The sequence below is a fragment of the Sparus aurata genome, chromosome 24 (genome assembly GCF_900880675.1).
Source record: "Sparus aurata chromosome 24, fSpaAur1.1, whole genome shotgun sequence".
NCBI classification, from domain to species: domain Eukaryota; kingdom Metazoa; phylum Chordata; class Actinopteri; order Spariformes; family Sparidae; genus Sparus; species Sparus aurata.
Window position 1 is genome coordinate 6,352,106 of NC_044210.1, and position 17,859 is coordinate 6,369,964.

At 44.3% G+C, this 17,859-nt stretch overlaps 1 protein-coding gene across 1 annotated transcript in view; it reads right to left on the minus strand.

The window, feature by feature from the left end:
• LOC115577155 (interleukin-1 receptor accessory protein-like 1) overlaps nucleotides 1-2,096 on the minus strand; it is a 290,011-nt gene extending 287,915 nt beyond the window's left edge. The window contains exons 1-2 of the mRNA XM_030410011.1: nucleotides 2,080-2,096; nucleotides 1,902-1,988 (exon numbers count right to left, since the gene is read on the minus strand). The gene's annotated coding sequence lies outside the window, so the exon portion shown is untranslated. The remainder of the gene's footprint in view (nucleotides 1-1,901; nucleotides 1,989-2,079) is intronic.
• Nucleotides 2,097-17,859: the final 15,763 nt, after the last annotated feature.

Here is a 17,859-nt window from a genome sequence, read left to right on the forward strand (position 1 = left end):
GCACACTCCTGGGTACACACTTTCCTAGATTATTTGTATGCAGGACTTGAGCTATGCAAAGGAAAGTTGAGTTTAAATGTGTGGGCACATTTTAAATTGGATGATGTGGAAGATTTTAAATAACCTTGCATGTTGCTGTTGCTGTCTCTCCCTCTGGCTCCCTCCTTATTTATGCTTCTCAGTACTTCCTATTGTGTGATAACTGTGTGCATTATAGTTATGTTTTAAATATCCTTCTTTTTTTCACTCCTGATGGCGTTTGGATATGTGTGCCTTGTACTTGGCAGTGGCTTATCAAATACAGACTTCGATATATCATATAAATATGTATTTAGTCTAATTCATGTGTCAATTAACCTCGCTATTTTGGGTTTTTTTTTTAATCATATGCAGTCAACCGTATCCTGATTTTTATGTAGCCTGGTATTTGAAGACAAAAGTAATTTTAGGTCATTTCAGGCATTTGAGGCTTTTCAATTTCATTTTATTTATTTTTTTTTTTTGCCTTTTGAGACAGTTCAGTCTTTTTTTCATCAGATAACATTCGACACTTGGGTCTAATCTAGTCCTTAACAATTCAACTATGTGACTACTATGTTTGAAAAACACATGTGAATGATCAAGAAAGCAGCCTTGCATTATTTAAAAGGTAATGTATTTTGATTAATTTTGATGCCAAACCAGAACTAATCACCAAACAGATATATACATATATATAAAAAATAAATAAAATAAAAAGCTGCTGAGGTATTGTGTGTTTTTGTTTATGACTGTAGGGTGACTGGCTTTTAGCTAGTTAGCTTGCTAGGGTTATACTGAAGCTCCAAATGCTGCTTAAAATAAACTTGCAACCTTGCTGAAATATCAGCATTTCCCACCTGCACATGACACACACACACACACACACACGCACGTGCACACACATCTCTGAATGCACAGTCACCAAGTCCTGCCTGTGTGCTGCTTGTGTGGTCCTGAAAGCATGTACTGCACAGAGGAAACCAAACTACTCCACTGAAAAAGGAAATCTGACCCTTTCATTTTTGTCTGCTCTTTTTTCAACAAATAGAGAGATTTGGTAAAGTGTTTATCGTATAAACTACATTTAAATACCATGTTTTTCGTCAACAATATTGCATGTTGGTAAAGTCACAGAGTTAAATGACCTGGTTCAGTCTTCACAACATCACATTTCAACCACAGAAGGAGAGCATTGATGAACACATTCCAACATAGTTTTTGTTAACAAAATTAACGCAAGTGAGACGAATACACCAGACTCCATCAACTGTTTTCATGTAAAAAGGTGGTAGGTTCACAAGGAGGATGCATTTTGGTCATTTTACAACAAGGGAGATGGCAACCCCCTCGTCCCTTGTTAAATAAGCTGCTGAGTGTTTCTAGAATACCAAAGATGATATGACACTGGGCGAGTTGGCTGGGAACAATATGGCTGTGAGATGTTGGCAGCTGATAATGTGATGAGAGATTTTGAACCTGAGAAGCAATAAGAATCAGTGGAAGAAGACGAATACACAGGCCATCTCTGCCAGAACCCTGTGGTTTGTCATTTGAGTGAGACAACTACTGCAACCTCAGCAAGTCAAGCCCCTGCAGCTCATTACAGCACACTGGACCGCTGTAGTTTGTCCTGCGAGTCAGGCTGCTGCTCATCCTTTAAGGTTGGCCCATTGTTTCAAAATGTCACCTCAAAATACACGTGAGCACTCCAGAGCTCCTACAGCAATACAACGAATTGAATGAGCCTTTCTGTTGGATCCATTTTCTGAGTCCTTTGGGAGTTAGTTCACCACTACTCCATTGCCCATACACTCTATCATTGGGTTTTCTCTACATTTCTAGTCTAACTTAGTTAGAGCCCCATGGGAGCATCAACTCACCAAATGCATGTATAGCAGCGTGCTCAGGCCAAGTGCTGAACCAGCACAGCAAGACAGTTTGGCTTCTTTGCTTGCGATTATCATTTCCTGTGATGAACAAGAACATTTTAATGTCTTATTTTCAATGTATTTTTACTTCTCAAAATTGAAAAGCTACATTTAAAAAAAAGTTTCTTACCTTCAACTCAACTGGTGTCAAATGTAGAAAGTCTCACTTGCTGTACACTGGAGAGCTGCAGCGTCCTTGAGATCTGTGAGAAATATTAACCCAAAAGTAAAACCATCTACATACATAAGTAGTGCTGGATGTTTTCATCTCACAGAGCCTTATGGCAACATCAAAACCTGGTAATAGAGGTCTGCATAGGGCGGGCTGGCTCTGTCCCGCCAGACTGACAGCAGATGTCACCAGCAAAGACTTTCTTTTCTTCCTTTCACCAGGAATCAATGTACTAGGCAGTCGACTGTTTGCACATTAAAAGAAATAGCACCAAAGTGCTATTTGTATACATCTGTCACACTCAAACAACATTTATTGGAACCTTTTTTTTTTTTCCCCAATCAAAAACCATTTTGTGAAATGAAAGTGGTGTGCGGCACAGATGACAGATTGTGAGCTGGCGGGCAAGGCTCAATGCAGAGGATTGCAGGGGCTGACCGTGCGCTGCGGAAAATCCTCCAGATGTGGTCAGATATGGTGCTGAAAGCAGCGGGAGCAGGGATCGCGCTTTAAAACACGGGTCAGGTCTACTGCTCAAACTTTGTGAAAAGAACAAATCTAATCCTCATCCACATATCATGTCTGTTTAAAAGATTTCCCCAGTAAATATGAATCTCATGATCAAGTTCTACAGTTCAGTAAAGCTCAATCTAGATTTAGAGCCTATTTCTATTTTGAACCAGCAGCAAACAATACAAAATACTCCCAACCAAGAGGCAGTTTTCTGGGGAAAGAAAAAAAAAGACTTGACATGTATCACTTCAGAGGTACATGTTGTTGAGATGATAGAATTCATCCTAAAAGAAGGTTGCAAGATTTTAAATATCTATATCACTGTTAGATCTAAGTCTAACTAACAGATCATTTCATTTCATTTCATTATAAGATACGATGTAGCAAGTACCTTTGGGATAACATTTAAATCCTCTAAAACAATTACTTTCAAATATACAAGATGTTAAAAACTTCTATCCAGATTCACTGGAAAATAAGTTAATGCTTGAATGACTCATACATGAAAGGGCCAGAGGCATATGTATGTGCAAAAACACTTAAGTTACAACCCATGTTGAATCTGGACAGGTGTCAGGAGTCAGGACTGTGTGGGCGTGGATCTGCTTGACTGACATCTCCATCATCCTACCGCTGTATGGTGACATCACACAATGGTCACTTCGACCACGTCGAGTTTTTTTTTAGCAGAGCAGAGGTGTAATCGGGAACACCTGTGTGGGTCCGCAGTGCCTTTAAAATACAGTGTATCACAGCCTACCACCCAATGTAGCCTAACCCCAACATGTGTCTGGACCCCTGTCATTTTTGAGCCTTGAATTTTTTTTTTCATATCAACTAAAATATAGTCTATCATGCCATTATAGTTGCGCAACTTTAGCCACGTTAAAGAAAAGTTGTCATTTACCCTGGGTTTGAAAAGCTACTGACCGTTAACGCCCCAGTTGCTAACTGTTACAGTGAAACAAAATGTGGTGCTAGCTTAACATGTATAATTTAACCATTTACAAGCCTAATGAAAGCGCTCACCTTTTGCTGAGGACGCAGCCGTCTTTTAAGTCGGTTTTGAATGCAACTCTGCTTAAATTTATGCATTTTCCTTCATTCTTGATATTAGGTTTTTATCAAATTTTATGGTAAAAAAAGGGAAGAAAACGTCCAAACATACACATTTTTTTTGTGTGTTTTTACAGAAAACACACCTGAATGCGAACTATATTAATTAATAACCGTTGGAGCTGGCCAATGGACCTGCACGTGCGGCTCCCCACCAACCAGGAGCTTAATCCAGTTAGCGAGCTTAATAAATTATTAGCCTGCATATTAAACTGAGCATGTTTAACAAGTAAATGGGTGTGAGAGAAATTACATTAAAGAGTGAAATTAAAAAAGAAAATAAAAAAAAGGTCAGACGAACTCACACAAGGTAGCCTGCATTTTGTATTATCAAGCTATCAGTGAAGCTATCAATAAATATAGTCCATCGATGTTGACATACACTACGGCAGCCTGTGTAGGACAAACAAGCCACTGACGCAATACAAGCCATTGCCGACAGTGCTGGTCCGGTCCAGCAGGTGGCGACAAATATGAGCCGTCATACATGTGTTTATTTTTATTATTTTTTTATTATTATTTTTGTTAACTGAGCTGTTGAATTGTCTTCCCCTTTTGGAGTCAAAGCTTATTACAACAACCTGGACCCCCCCCAGTGCCTGTAGCCTAAGGTGTTTTCCATTTGGACAGGTGTTAACGAGTTTTATTAAAGCTGATGAAGTTAAAGTAAAAGGGCTGATTTTGTGAGTAATGTCCCTGTGCTATATTGCCGTGGAACTGGAACAGAGGCACACCTATTCCTATTTGATATTCATGGAAAAAAAAAAGAATTAACCCAGTTTCACTTCACATGAGAATACGAGGGGTCAAACTACAAATTAATGTTCAGAACACCGCTGGAACCTTTCTGTTTTAAGTCCCTCTCAAAGTTTTTTATAAAATCTACTTACAAGCCACAGTAAGACATCATGAATGTAACTTTACATTTAATTTATCATCATATGATGTATTTGTATCTAGGTCTTGCTTATGGTCTGGATGTATTTGTGGATCTTGCAGTGAAGTCTGGATGTATTTTACACCCTTTTTAAGCCAAAATCTGTATGTGGCTGCTACGCTAAATGCATTATCCGGGGTGTAAATAACATTAATTAATAGTGTAAGCCTGTGTAGGTTGATTAAATCTGAATAATCAACAATGCGAACCAAAAACCCTGTTGTTCAAGCTCAATTTAATGTCGTGCAATTTTTCCTGTGATCTCGTGTCAGAGTCAGACACCCCGAAAGAGCAGCTTGAAGCTTGTAAATCTCGCTCCCGACAGAACATATCCAATCAAGTTTTGCTCTGTCTGCTCGCTTCGACATTGTTATGCCAAAACAACAGAGCAGCGGGGTGTCGTGTTGATTAAGGAGACCGCCCTTCAACTGGAGGATGCTGCACTTGGGCCCCCGTGTTGGCAAGCATCTGTCCCATTGTCGCGTGTGTGTTTGTGTGTGTCGCGGGCGACACGGTGAGCCCCACGCCCACGAGGTCTGTCCTCCTCGCCACCTGGGAAGGATTTCGATGGCAGTCACGACAACTTTAGGGGAGATGAGCTTGTGCTCTGTGGATTGTGTGTTTCTGCAGCATTCTGGCACACACCATACATCACTAAAACCAATTTGTGGCCACATTTCCTTTTCAAGACATATTTTGTTTCCGCCCACAGTTCATAGCAGCCACATCGGGCTTGTTTGGCGTCCCGACATTCACAAAATCCCTCATTACGTGACCTTGGGTTGCCTTATCAGCCCGAATTTAGGGTGAAATTTCCGTGAATGCCACATCCTTTACCTCCACTGCACACCCAGACTGAGAATCTCCAAAGGGACCATCATCTAGCAACGCATTTTTCTAATTGAAAAATCTTGGAGCGCTATAGAAAACCGAATCCGCGGCGTAATCATGCCAAACCATCCACCTGAGACGGTTTTGCCTACATAATTAGAAGCTCTCTTTTAATGCTGAAATCATAATAATAATAAAAAAAATAATAATGATTAAAAAAAAGCAAGGAAAAAAGATCAGGGCCGATTTGACGGGGCCAAGAGTGATGGCGGCTTGTTAATTCGTAATCACGTTGAATTAATGATTGAGTGAGACTGAGAAGGCGCGGGGCATATGGAAAAGCGAGGGGCTGCAGATGCTCCCCCAGCGCCCGGGGGGGCTTCCAGGAATGGGAGCAACTCGGTGCCTTGTCACACACAACCACGCCTGTATGCATGCCCATAAGCATAAACACACACACACACACACACAGTATCCCGACATGAAAACATCTCGGATAAGGAAACGGTTTTTTATTCAGCATTCAGGCCGCATAAGACAATATTTTTTCAGCTTATACGTTGGTGGTTTTGGATGTTGACAGCCAGAGGGAACTTAAATAATGAAAGAGAGATATTTACTCCTCCCTAGACAGTAAATTGCAGAGGGAATTGTCTTTCCTTTACCTTTCCTTTCCTCTCCTTCCCTTTCCTTTCCTTTCCTCTCTTTCCTTCCCCTCATCTTGACATTTCTGAGCACATCATTAATATAAAAAAAAAACTGAAAAAGCGTGTCCTAGAACAGATTTCTGTCAATTTACCTAAACTGCTTTCTTCTCGAGCGCCCAAGCCATCCACTCCGTATCTTTAAACCGGATCGCACCACGGCAAACACACGCGACAAGCACAGGCCGCAAATTGAAATGAATCCCCTCTTTAAACGCCTCCAGCGAAAGCAGAGGGTTTTCTTTTTCTTTGACCGAAAGGATTATCTGGACAGGCCACAAAGGAACCTCCGTGGATTCATTTCTCGGCCTGAGAATATTGCGCATCCCATCTCCTGACGTACAGTATCGCCGAGGGATGCTGGAATAAGTGTCCTGCGAACAGCATCTAACTGACTGCTATCAACATGTACAGCTGGTATTAAAAAAGGAGGAGAGAACCCCCTCATCCTGTGACAATAAAAAAGTGGGAATGGATTGCTGGCATTTTGTTAAACATTGCAAACCCAAGAAACAGCAAGCGTTCTTCTTTTTTTTTGGTTATCATTATTTACGGCCGTGGAATCAGGTGTGGATTTGGATTCGGGAATGACTGCTGGCTATTTCTACTTCTTTTGTTTTCTCCTCGTTCTCCAGCATCAAAGCATGGACACACCATCAGTGTAGAAGCTCGGGAAAATACCTCGCGCTCAAAGCTCATCTCTTGAAGTACTTGGGTGGAATTAAATGTTCTGACGACTGATGTGCACGCAGACCTGAACTGAACCGGTTCTAACATTGTCATGCGGCGACGCTTCTCCGTTCTGGTATGAGCACACAATAAAACAGGAGCTTTTTAGACGATTTATGGCCTCTATAAGTGTATCAATATAATATTTCATATTTCTTTGGCATTGCAAATGGCTCTGAATACTAAAATGCCCATTTAGTTCCAGCAAGGCGTTGGATGTTTAATAAGGTTTCTACAAAGCGTAATCCTCGGTTTCCACTTGATGTCAGAGGTCCTCGCAACAGTTTTCAATGTACGGGAGGAGTTGCTTGAGAGTTTATTGCTCTTTGGCTATTTCAGTTAAAGAGCTCTAAAAAGACCCCTACACACCACCTGCTCGGCGCCAAACAGCAGGCGGACACGCCTAACTGGCTAACTGGTGAACATGGGGGCACTTTTCGGGGGTTGGTGGAGACCAAAGATAGAGCTAAAAGAGCGTCTACTGCACTAACACTCACCAATAACCTGACACATGAATCCAAAAAAAAGGTGTATAACGTATCTGAAGCATTTGATTTATTTGTACATTTCTTATGTCTTATAACTGTGATAAAAGTTATCATAAAAATGGCGATAGCAAAGTACATTGTAGTTTGAATTTGTACATTTTCCTACATTAATCACGCGTTTATGAGGTTTATTAGGTAAGAAGTTATTTTTACATGGGTCTGTTACTGTTGGATGTGTAAAAATGTTCACCACATCAATTCAAAAAGTTGTCGGTGAGTCAATGTTGTGTTCACAACTTGTTTCTGCTGCCCCCCCCCCCCCCAAAAAAAAAAAAACCCGCAGTTACTCACTTTTTGCTCTGATGACTCAACACGAGACTGCTTCATGGCCCGTCCCCTGCCACAAATAACGATCCTGACTTCATTCATTTATCCTATAAGAGGTAGTGCACGTGCACTGTGAACCTAAGATCACAAGCATCGCCATGGAGAGCGAGCGTTTACATGCCGATACAACGTAACGCGGCGCTCTCGTTCAGTTGAGAAGAGACTCACAGATTACGCTCCCCGCTGACACGACATCAAACTAATAATGTAAAGCGTGTTCGGGATGAGTCACGTCTAATCCCGCACGTCAGACACGACTCCAGTCTGCAACTCAAACAAACTGGCTCGTGGGAAGAAATTTCCGCTTGAACCGATTAGAGAGGAGCGAGGAACGAAAGAGCAGAGGGCACAGATTTTGTGAATGAGGCAATCTTCCTGATTGAACTCGGGCTAAGCTTCATTTAGCTGCTATTGAGACAGAATAATAGAGAGTCGACAGCGTGAACTCGTGCTTAAACATGTAGTTTGGAGCCTATGGGCGTTGAGGGGCTAATTCGGTTTCAGTGACACACGCTTTTTTTACCACTTCAGCCGAAATTCCTTTTGGCTTAACTAGTGATCAAACTGTTCAAGAGCATGCACATGAACGATTCCAAGTGTCAACATGTGACTCAGCTTTGCGACTGTGTTGGTACAGTGTGATCCTCCGTCAGGAACGGGAAAAACATTTTTTGCTTTCCCCGTTTGAGGAGGAGCAGCTTTCAATACGTATGTCTGGTGGATGTTTGGCGTTACTTGGCACACCTCCATGCGTTTTAATTGGCAATGGAAGTGTGCAGTTCTTAATGACTTTGTGGCTTTCTAATCAGTTTAATTCAGTTCAACTTCTTCTTTTTTCCTTTTGCCTTTTTCCTTTTTCGGCGTTGATTTCCGATTTCCTGGCTTCTTTGTCAGGATTTCACGGGGCTTTCTGAGATCTGAAACGAGGGCGATTTTCATTCGTCCTCACGGAAGTCTCGATTTTGGCGACTGTACTTTGAGGGTCAATTACCTGAGTCACCGCGCTGCACTCAAGCGAGCGGAGGAGCGAGAGCTGCTGCTTTCACCGTGCCCACCTTTATGTGACTTACCCTCCGCTGACTTCGCCATTACCGCCATGACTGCCATGACAGGTGTCAGCTGTGGTATGGGCTGCAGTCGCAACCATGTGAGCGTAATGGGGAGAACTTTCAAACTTTCACATAAGAGCCGGTGAGTCCAGAAACATTGTCCACGCACGTATGTGGGCTCAATGACAATGCCTGGGCCCGGCCGGCACAAACTAGCGTCCTCCGGTTACTTACTGAGAGTGCACTCTAAAGCACGGTCGGGAGTGACAAACGTCAGTCCTTAAAGTGGCCACGTAAAGGTAACCCGGAGACTGGAAAAGTAGCCCGACACTGTGTCTGTCTGCTTGTGATTTCACTGTGTGAAACATGAATGCAGCAATAGCATTCGATCTCTGCCAGGACTTACTGTTTTGTCATTGCCGCCCTGTAATCCTGATCCGCACAGTCATAGTCAAGCGAGCCCGGGCCGGACGCCTCCGTTGTTTTACGTGAATGTAAATGACTCCAGCCTCTCGAGCTTCTCACCTCCGACACCACCTTCAACAAAACTCATCTCCTTCCGCAGAGGAGGTGGTGAAGAGTGTGTTAACCGCACAACCCTGACTCTGCTCTGTTGATATTGGGATTCTTTTCTAAAATAACTTTGAGGGGTTTTTTGTTTTTTTTTCCTTTTCTGGACTAGGCCACCCTGACTTAAAATAGGATGGCCTTCATCTTAATAGAATAAGGTCTCAGATGTTGGCTCAGGATATTAGCTCCTGCCTGCCATGCTTCAGTTTTGCAGGAAATGTCCCCCCCCCGCCCGCCCCTAAGTTCTCTGTTTGATGATATATTGCAATGTATATATTTGCAAAAGTCCCAGGTCACCACTGTGGAGAAAAAATTACTTGGCCTGAATATTAAAAAGGGAGACACTGCAGGTGAATAGGTAAAAAATACATCAGTATCTATAAATCTATAAATCTGGCTATGAATGATTAAAACCCGCCTGCGGAAACCATCAGAATATAGATAGGAACATAACTGGAAAGCTTGCTGTGTGTAAGTGCGACGGAAGAGGAGATTTCTCAGCCCGCACCCATCAGGAGAGCGTAGGTGGACCGGTAAGGGTTCAATCCATATTTTACTTGTTGCTAAGTGGCGACCTCTTGTGGCCGTAGTAGTTATTACAGCAGCAAAGGAGGGAGTCCGGCGAATTGGTATAAAAGAGAAAAATGTAAAAATGTGTGTATATATATATATGTATATATATAAAGCAAGATAAGATCCAACAATTACATGCTAACATGCACATTTTCATGAAAAAGAGGCGGGGGTGATAAACATCAGATAGCCAGCAGTCTTAAGGCTCTATATGACTCACACACAAGATTAATTGAGGCCAAACGTTTGTCTCAGCCGAGTGTCTTCTTTATGCCCTTTCATCTGATATTGAGACGAGATTTTTAATAAAGCACGAATAGGAGCACACGTGACACACGAGATACAGATCTTGGAATTGATTTAGTACAGTAAGTATTGTGTTTTAAATGCGTTTTTCTCCACACTTGCTCTGTGTGTTATTTTGTGTATTCCGGGCCACACAATAATGCTCCCCAGTGTGCGGTGTATTGAATTTTGCACGGCATACAAACAAAACGTCTTTTCTTCATCGGTAATTTAGTTCTACGCAAAATGACCCCCGTAAATGTTTGGCAAACGGTGAGCAAAAAAAAAAGATTATGAAACAGGGAGGAAAAAAAAAAACCAAACACGTAAATATTGACTTGCAATTTCTGTGTTGGTAACAGCCGCTGCTTTTATTGTTTCCCTCTCCTTTGCTCATCTTCTGGTGGGCAATAACACTTTAAGGTCACTTTATTGGATGTAGCGATATTAGGTGGCTCCATAATTCATATTATATTACAAACAGACAGCCACATCAAGAGACGAGCACCGTCTTTCTGGAGCCAACTCCATACAGCTTGGACTTAGGCGGAGGGAAAGCTGGTTAACCCAAAACAGGCTGTGGGAATAACAGACAACGCTCCGTCAATCTGGGAGGTATTTGTATTTGGATTCGTTCGCAGATCCCCGTGTGTTACCGAAGGGATATTATTACGTTTCGTTACGGACGCATTTTCCGCCATACCATACCTGTCTTTCAGCTGAAACTTCGTGTGTTATATAATGCTACGGTATGAATGTGTCTTCCTAGTTTCTGTGCCTAAACCTAACCGAACTGCGATCATTCCGCAAGGTTAATAACATTCCAAAAAGCCGCAATCTGTCGTAAAAGTGAGAAGCGTCCGTCGGCGAGCTTTATTTTGAAAGTCTCCCCTTATTTTGCGTATTTAACTGAAACTAGAGGTAGAACTCATGTAGCATAGCCTCAGTCCCATGCAAATTGTATGCTCATCAGATCCCATACAGATGTGCCACGCTGAGTTGAAACCATGATAGATAAACCACTTGCTCGAGAGCCTCTCATGGCTGCCTCCCGCTCGCTCGCTGGCCGGCTCCTCGGCCAAAGGTCTGTGCGGGTTCATCTCCCAGCTTGGCCGAAGGGTGGCCAGAGAGCGCTGCCAACCTGCGAGTGGGTGAGCAGTCTGCGAGAGGCAGGCCGCGACAAAGCGGAGGATCGGTCTGATGTGATCTCGGAGACGTTTAGCATTTGCCTCTCCCCGCGTCGTCGCTAATCCTCGTAATTCAGAGATCAGTTGTCATGTGTCGCTCCCGCTCGCCGCCTTTTAGTCTCGATCAGATACGACGCGCGGCGCGGCCTCGTGGCCCCCGCTGCAGCTGCCGAGCCGCTCTCCCTCTCTGAAGCGGCTGATTGATGCCACTCGTCCCAGCTCGTTATTACGGACGTGAGCGCTGGCCGTCCCTCTGCGGACGCGGGAAATATCAAAAATGCACTTAAGTGTTGCTTTGGAGAGGTAAGCCCACAAGAGGTATGAGCCCAGAGCTGCACCTCGGCGGTTGTTTGGCTTGTTTTCTCGCTTCTGTCCCCGCTCGCCTCTGAACACAGATGGAGATTCATCTGTTGCCTGTTCCCTCTTGACTCGTTTTCCTTTTCTATTCCCATCTTCTTGCTCCCCCCCTCCCCCCCTCTCCTTCCCTCTCAAGAGCCTGTCTGCCAGCAGAAAGCCCTGTACCTCGCCGTGCGCTTATCAGACAGTTTATCCTTTTCCTGTGGGCGCCGTCCTCCATCTGTGGCTGTCACGGCCAATCGCCGCGCCGAGGGTCCATTCCAAGCCGTGATTTAGACACCCGGCCTTGCCAGCGCTGCTCTATTTACCCCCTCTTTCCTTCCCCTCTCGTTCGAATGTCTTTCGGTCCGCACGTCCCCGCCGTCCATCCGGTTCAACCGATGAAGTAAACAGCGTCGCACCTTTACACTCGTGCATAATCACAATAAAGAAATCACAGGATCCTGCGGCAGACAGGCCAAGTGAACATGGCGTATCAGGAGCGGAATGATAGGACGGGGCTAATGAACAGGCACCGTGTTTGCATTCCTCAGCGCTCAGGCTCTTCTCCCCTTAATAGCAGGGCTACAGTCGTAGCGCTCGGCACTCGCAAACATCCTCAAGAGGTGCCTTCGTTAATATTTTACCCGGTAGAGATAGTAAATAACAAGCGAGGCGTTTCAAGAGAACAGGAGCAAACAGAACACAGCGAGAGAGAGAGAGAGGGAGAGAGAGAGAGAGGGCAGCTGTCTCCAGAGTGTCAGCCGCGATTGCTTTCTCATTTTTAACTTGTCAGGGCGGCTTTATCTGTTTTATCGCCGATGGAACTCCGAACGCGCCGAGAGGCTAAGGCAGCTTGACAGAGCAAATATGGCTATTACAAATTTTCCGACGGCGCTGCGAAGAGGGAGATTTAAGGGGAGGGAAAAAAAATAAATAAAAAAATCTTCTCTTCTCCGGCTTCCTCAAAGAAGCATAAAAAAAAAGATAGAAAAAGGAAAATAAACAAAAGGCGAAGTCCTCAAGCGAGGCCGCGCGGATTCGCTTGAAAACCGCGCTAAATGGTGTTTGTTCTGCAAGGTGCGAGGGACAATAAAAAACAAAACAAAAAATGGTAGCGGCCGCGCAAAACCCTCCGAGCTGGATTTAAAGTGTCAGCTCCCCGCGACAAACAAATGGAAAATAAATAAATAAATAAATAAATAAAGTGGCAAAACGGAGCCGGGGTTGGAGAGCACCTCCCATCCCAGCACAGCAGGTGAGTGAGAGATAAACATTTGTGGAAAGTCGGCCGGGTCTAGTCAAGCGGCTGCCACCCCTGGTTCATTTGCAGTTGCCAGCGATGTGTTAAATGGCCATCTGTGATGGGGTTGAGAGCCCCTGTAATGACTTCCTGTCTGGGAAGGAAGACTGGCGTGCGGGGAGGGCTGAGACGCGCCATCCGTTTGAAAACATGAAAGGGCCCGCCGGGAGTGGGGAAAAACAGTGGATGTTCACGCTCTCTTATGTGAAAAAAGCGCGTCCGTTTGCGGAGGCCTCTCATGAAGCAACAGTCGAATGAATCCTCAAAGTGGGCCGTTTGAAGTTTCAAATAGGGGGACGCTGATTAAAGAAATCGGTCTTCTCCGTGACATTGCACCTGAAATCCATATCTGCTGCCTCTAACGGCAAGACGAATGTGTTTCATATTCTGTTCCCAGCGGGAGGGGGGAAGAAATGGCACATTTCAGTGGCTTTTGTTTTTGAAAACACAAAGCTGTCACTTTTATAGAAGACGCTTTAATGGAAAATGTCATTAGTTTTGCTACTTCATTGAATTCCTACAAGCACAGCCAGTCGGGGATTATAGAAATATCTGATGTTAAATCAAAATATATAGGAACTGCAGCGCTACAAAAACAAATACACTTAATTATACAACATTTTTAATTAAGTACTGAGCACTTAAAAGCAATATATGTGTTAATACATCCAGCGACATCTGTTACGAGCGTGAATGTTGCGGTCCTTACGGAGACGATGCTATGTTTGAAGTTAAGCTGTTTCATGTCTTAATTTATGAGTTGTAAATTTCAACTGCGTCTCGTGTCAGTTTGATTCGCTCGGCTCGGCATCCGAGGAGAAGAAAGGTACGGTCACGTGCGGCCAATACAGTTGGGAGGCCCCCGAAACGCAAGACACCCCTGGAGGCAGGCAGGTGGAAGAAGAATGAAAGGCGACCTTCAGCGACAGGGCGGGGAGTCCAAACACAGACGAATCTGAGATGTAACACACAAAAAAAAAGGCAGGTGGCAAAAAAAAACAAAAAACATAGAAGCTGGCAGGTGCGTATTAGGAAGTCTATAAAGAAGTAGAAAAAATACAAAAAACTAAATTGAGAAAAACCCAAAGAAACACTGGGAACACGGGCAGGAACACAGGGAATGAAGTGGGGGAAACAAGACAGAGGACACCTGTTGCAGGACGAACAAACACGGAAATGATATCGAATATTTTGGCGGGTGATTTCTGTCCGTCTGCTACTTCGTCGCGGGCAGCACCGTGGATTTATCAATAGGCAGCAAAGTCATGCGTCTAAACGACTGGATTACGGATCAACGAATGAGGAAGACTATAACAACACATTCATCCACCAAACAACCCCTCTGTCCCCCCAGCACTCCTCCTGCCACTGCAGGCCTGACAGAGGAAATGGCAGATAAACAAAGGGGGACGCACTTTGGCCATTGTGCAAACAAGCCTACTGTACATGTATCATACATCCTCTGCCAGTGCCCAAAAGAAACGATCCATTGCGCTTAATGCTATATAACGTATACTCTTCATCATACAGAACCACTTGCGGTTAATTGCCTTCATATGTGAGCGATCGCAGTTGTCATGGACGAACGCAGCAGATGCTCTGTTGCTATTTGTGTGTCCGTTTCCGAAGCGCCTCCGAAAACGCGGAAGGTCTTCCCGTCAGAGGGCATTTGCTCGCCGCATAATTGCCCGTAATCATCTTTTCACCCGGCCTCGCAGTGTAATTTTATAGCCCTGACAGCTCTCTACTTTTGTGTTTCCACTTCCAGCACCATCAGCACTTCTGCGCTCAGGTTCCGTGGCAGTAATTTAGCTTTCACTCCAGATCTTTCACGCCTATCAGCGTGACTCATGATCTAAATTTAAATAGGAAATCGCCGCTACGACTGAGAGAGAGAGAGAGAGAGACAGATTGGCGAATGTTGACTCCATCGCCCAGAATGTGTTGTTTTCAGAGTCCGGGACTGGAGGTGTTATTTGTGAGAAGAGTTCATTTGTCTTGTCTCAATTTGCACTTGATAAGAATTGGCTGGGAAAAAGAAAAAAAAAAAAAAAAAAGCCAGTGGTTCATCATTCAGCCCATTTAGCTTCGGGCTAGCTCGGCTAAAACGCGCTCGGATGTGTTAAACGGAAGAAGGCAAATTCAAACACGGGTGATTCTTGTGCCCTGAATCAAATTAACACCAACATTTTTTTTTTAATTTCTTTCTCATCCACTCTCACCAAAATAAGGCGAGAGTATCTTCGCACGCATCCGATGGTGTGGGAGGAATCTTCCGCCCGCCTGACGCTGCCTGCGCGGAGCTCATCCCGTCGCAGAGAAGGCGAACTGAGGACAGGCGCTGGCCGCGAGCGCTTTCCACTCAGCCATGAAAACTGTCCCCGCTGCACGGCTGTGTCGGAGTCTGCCACCGAATCGGCCCCGCGCTAATGACACATGACCCTGGGACGGCGGCCCCTCGGGGGGGGGGTGTGCTGGTCAGCGGCTCGCCACTGTCATTTTAAGACCTCGCCACCCACCATTATGCTGTCCATCTCTGTTGCCTCTCGCTCACCCTCGCGCACACACACGCAGCAATCCCTCGGAGCAAAGTGAACCCGAGGGTGCTCACCTGTCTGGCTCCCGCTATTAGAGCAATGTTCTGGGTAATAGCAGCAAGGTTTTTTTTTTTTATGTGTTTCTGATGTGTTCTGTAATACCGTTTTTTTTTATTTTTGTTTTATTCATGTGTCTGAAGAGAACTGTGACAAGGCTTTCTCATCTAAAACACTAACCTAAGACGGCAATTAGGCTGCATTTTAGAAAAGCTAGTATGACACTTATAAGTGAAGTCAATGGGAACACGTCTTTGTGGCAGTTTAAGAAAAAAAAAGAAGAAAAAAAAGGCACTGTTGTGCACAAAGTCAGCTCCGACCATTAATCTGACTCCGTGATTTAAAAGGTGCCTTCAGAAACCCGAGGACATCGCCAACTCCGAGGCCACAGTCGGGATATTTCCTGGTCGCCCACCGCACCCAATTACCGTCATATACTCGCCAGGGCTGATAGCGTGGTGATGAATGCCAGCCACCAGCTGCTGAGGACTCCAGCTCTCAAAACCCACCGTCTAAGTCAGCGCTCAATGTTTTTTTCTCCTCACACGGTCCGATGCTAAATGATTTAACAGCGGCGCGCCAACCATGAACAAAAGGCGAAGTCACATATGGTCGCAAGGCAAAAAAGTGCTTTCACCTATAGGCTGCAACTTCCGGGGTGGAAGCAGGCCGTCGATTTGCGTTGCGGAGATAAATATGTGAAATGTATACATACTTGATTGTGTTTTCATTTTCTAGTTTTGCTATCTATAAGATATGACACCATCAAACACGTATTTGAGATGAATTTCGATGTGTTCGCTCTGAAGCAACATTTTCAGGTATGGAGGCGATATGCATGTTGCGGGGGTTTTATACCCAGAAGTCAAAGCAAACACACATTCGGAATTTGGATCACAGGAACGAGTGAACGACGTGCATCCCTCCCACAACCAGCAGTGTGATCTGGTATCTTCTAATTAGACTGGCTATCACGCAGAGCTGCAACGATGACCCGATCATTTGATTGGTTGTAAACTATCGCTTTTGTACGTTTCTTGAATGTGAATGGTTTCTGGTTTCCTTCCTCTTCTATGACAGTGAACTGAATATGTTTGGGTTTTGGCAGAAACAAGACACCTGAGGACGTTTTCACCCTCTTCTGATGCTTTTAAAAGCCCACGCAACTAATCGATTCATCAAGAAAATAATCAACAGATGAATTTAGAAGGAAAAATCGATAACGCGCGAGGGAAATGTAACACATTTGCCAGCCAAGACGCTTCAGCGGACGCCTCCTCCCACATTTTGATTCCGTTAAAAAAAAAAAAAGCATTCACGCACTGCCACCACAGTCGCCCAGTGTTATCATCACGGCTGCAGCTAAAGTATGATCGATGTATACTTAAGTCTGAATTGAAACCAGGTGTTTAAGGTGCACTCCTGCACCGCCATCCATATGCTGCGTCGCAATGGAACGACACCGAACGCTGCTGTTGATCTTTGCCCAGTTTGGCTCAACACAAGTCAGCGTTGCGTTCACTGCCAAACAGGGCTGCACATCATTGCGCCTCCTTACATGTGGAGAACCAGATTTGTATGACCGAGCATCTCTGCAGCACCACGGCGCTTCACTGCAATGCTGTTTTGTCACACAATTGACCTTTATCAAAAAATTCCAAAATACAGCTTTTGCATTTTGGATATTGAAGCTGGCCATGGTGCGGTTTTTAATAATATTTCAATTAATTGTGCAGCTCTGCTGCCAAAAGTAATTATTTGTGCAAAAAAATAAATGATAAATTTTTTTTAAATGTGCTCTGTTGAAAATTGGGTTGCAGAGGAAGAGCTACAAGCTTTCATGAATGTCTTTGCAACTGGTCGCAGATACAGGACCCACAGAAAAACAAACCTCCGATTCATTAAATTGATGGTTTAAGCTTTTGCGTTCTCGTCTCGCCATTTCGGGCCTAGACAAACGCCCGTTAAATACACAAATATACAAATGCAGCAAACAGAAACTCTGGAAGTCGCGTAAATATCACCCGTCTTCGATATCGGCCGAGGCAGATGGGAGAGAGGGTAACGCGATGACCCTTCGCGGGCTTAAAAAAAACAAAGGTAATTCCTTTGCCCAACATGCTACCCTCAGACAAA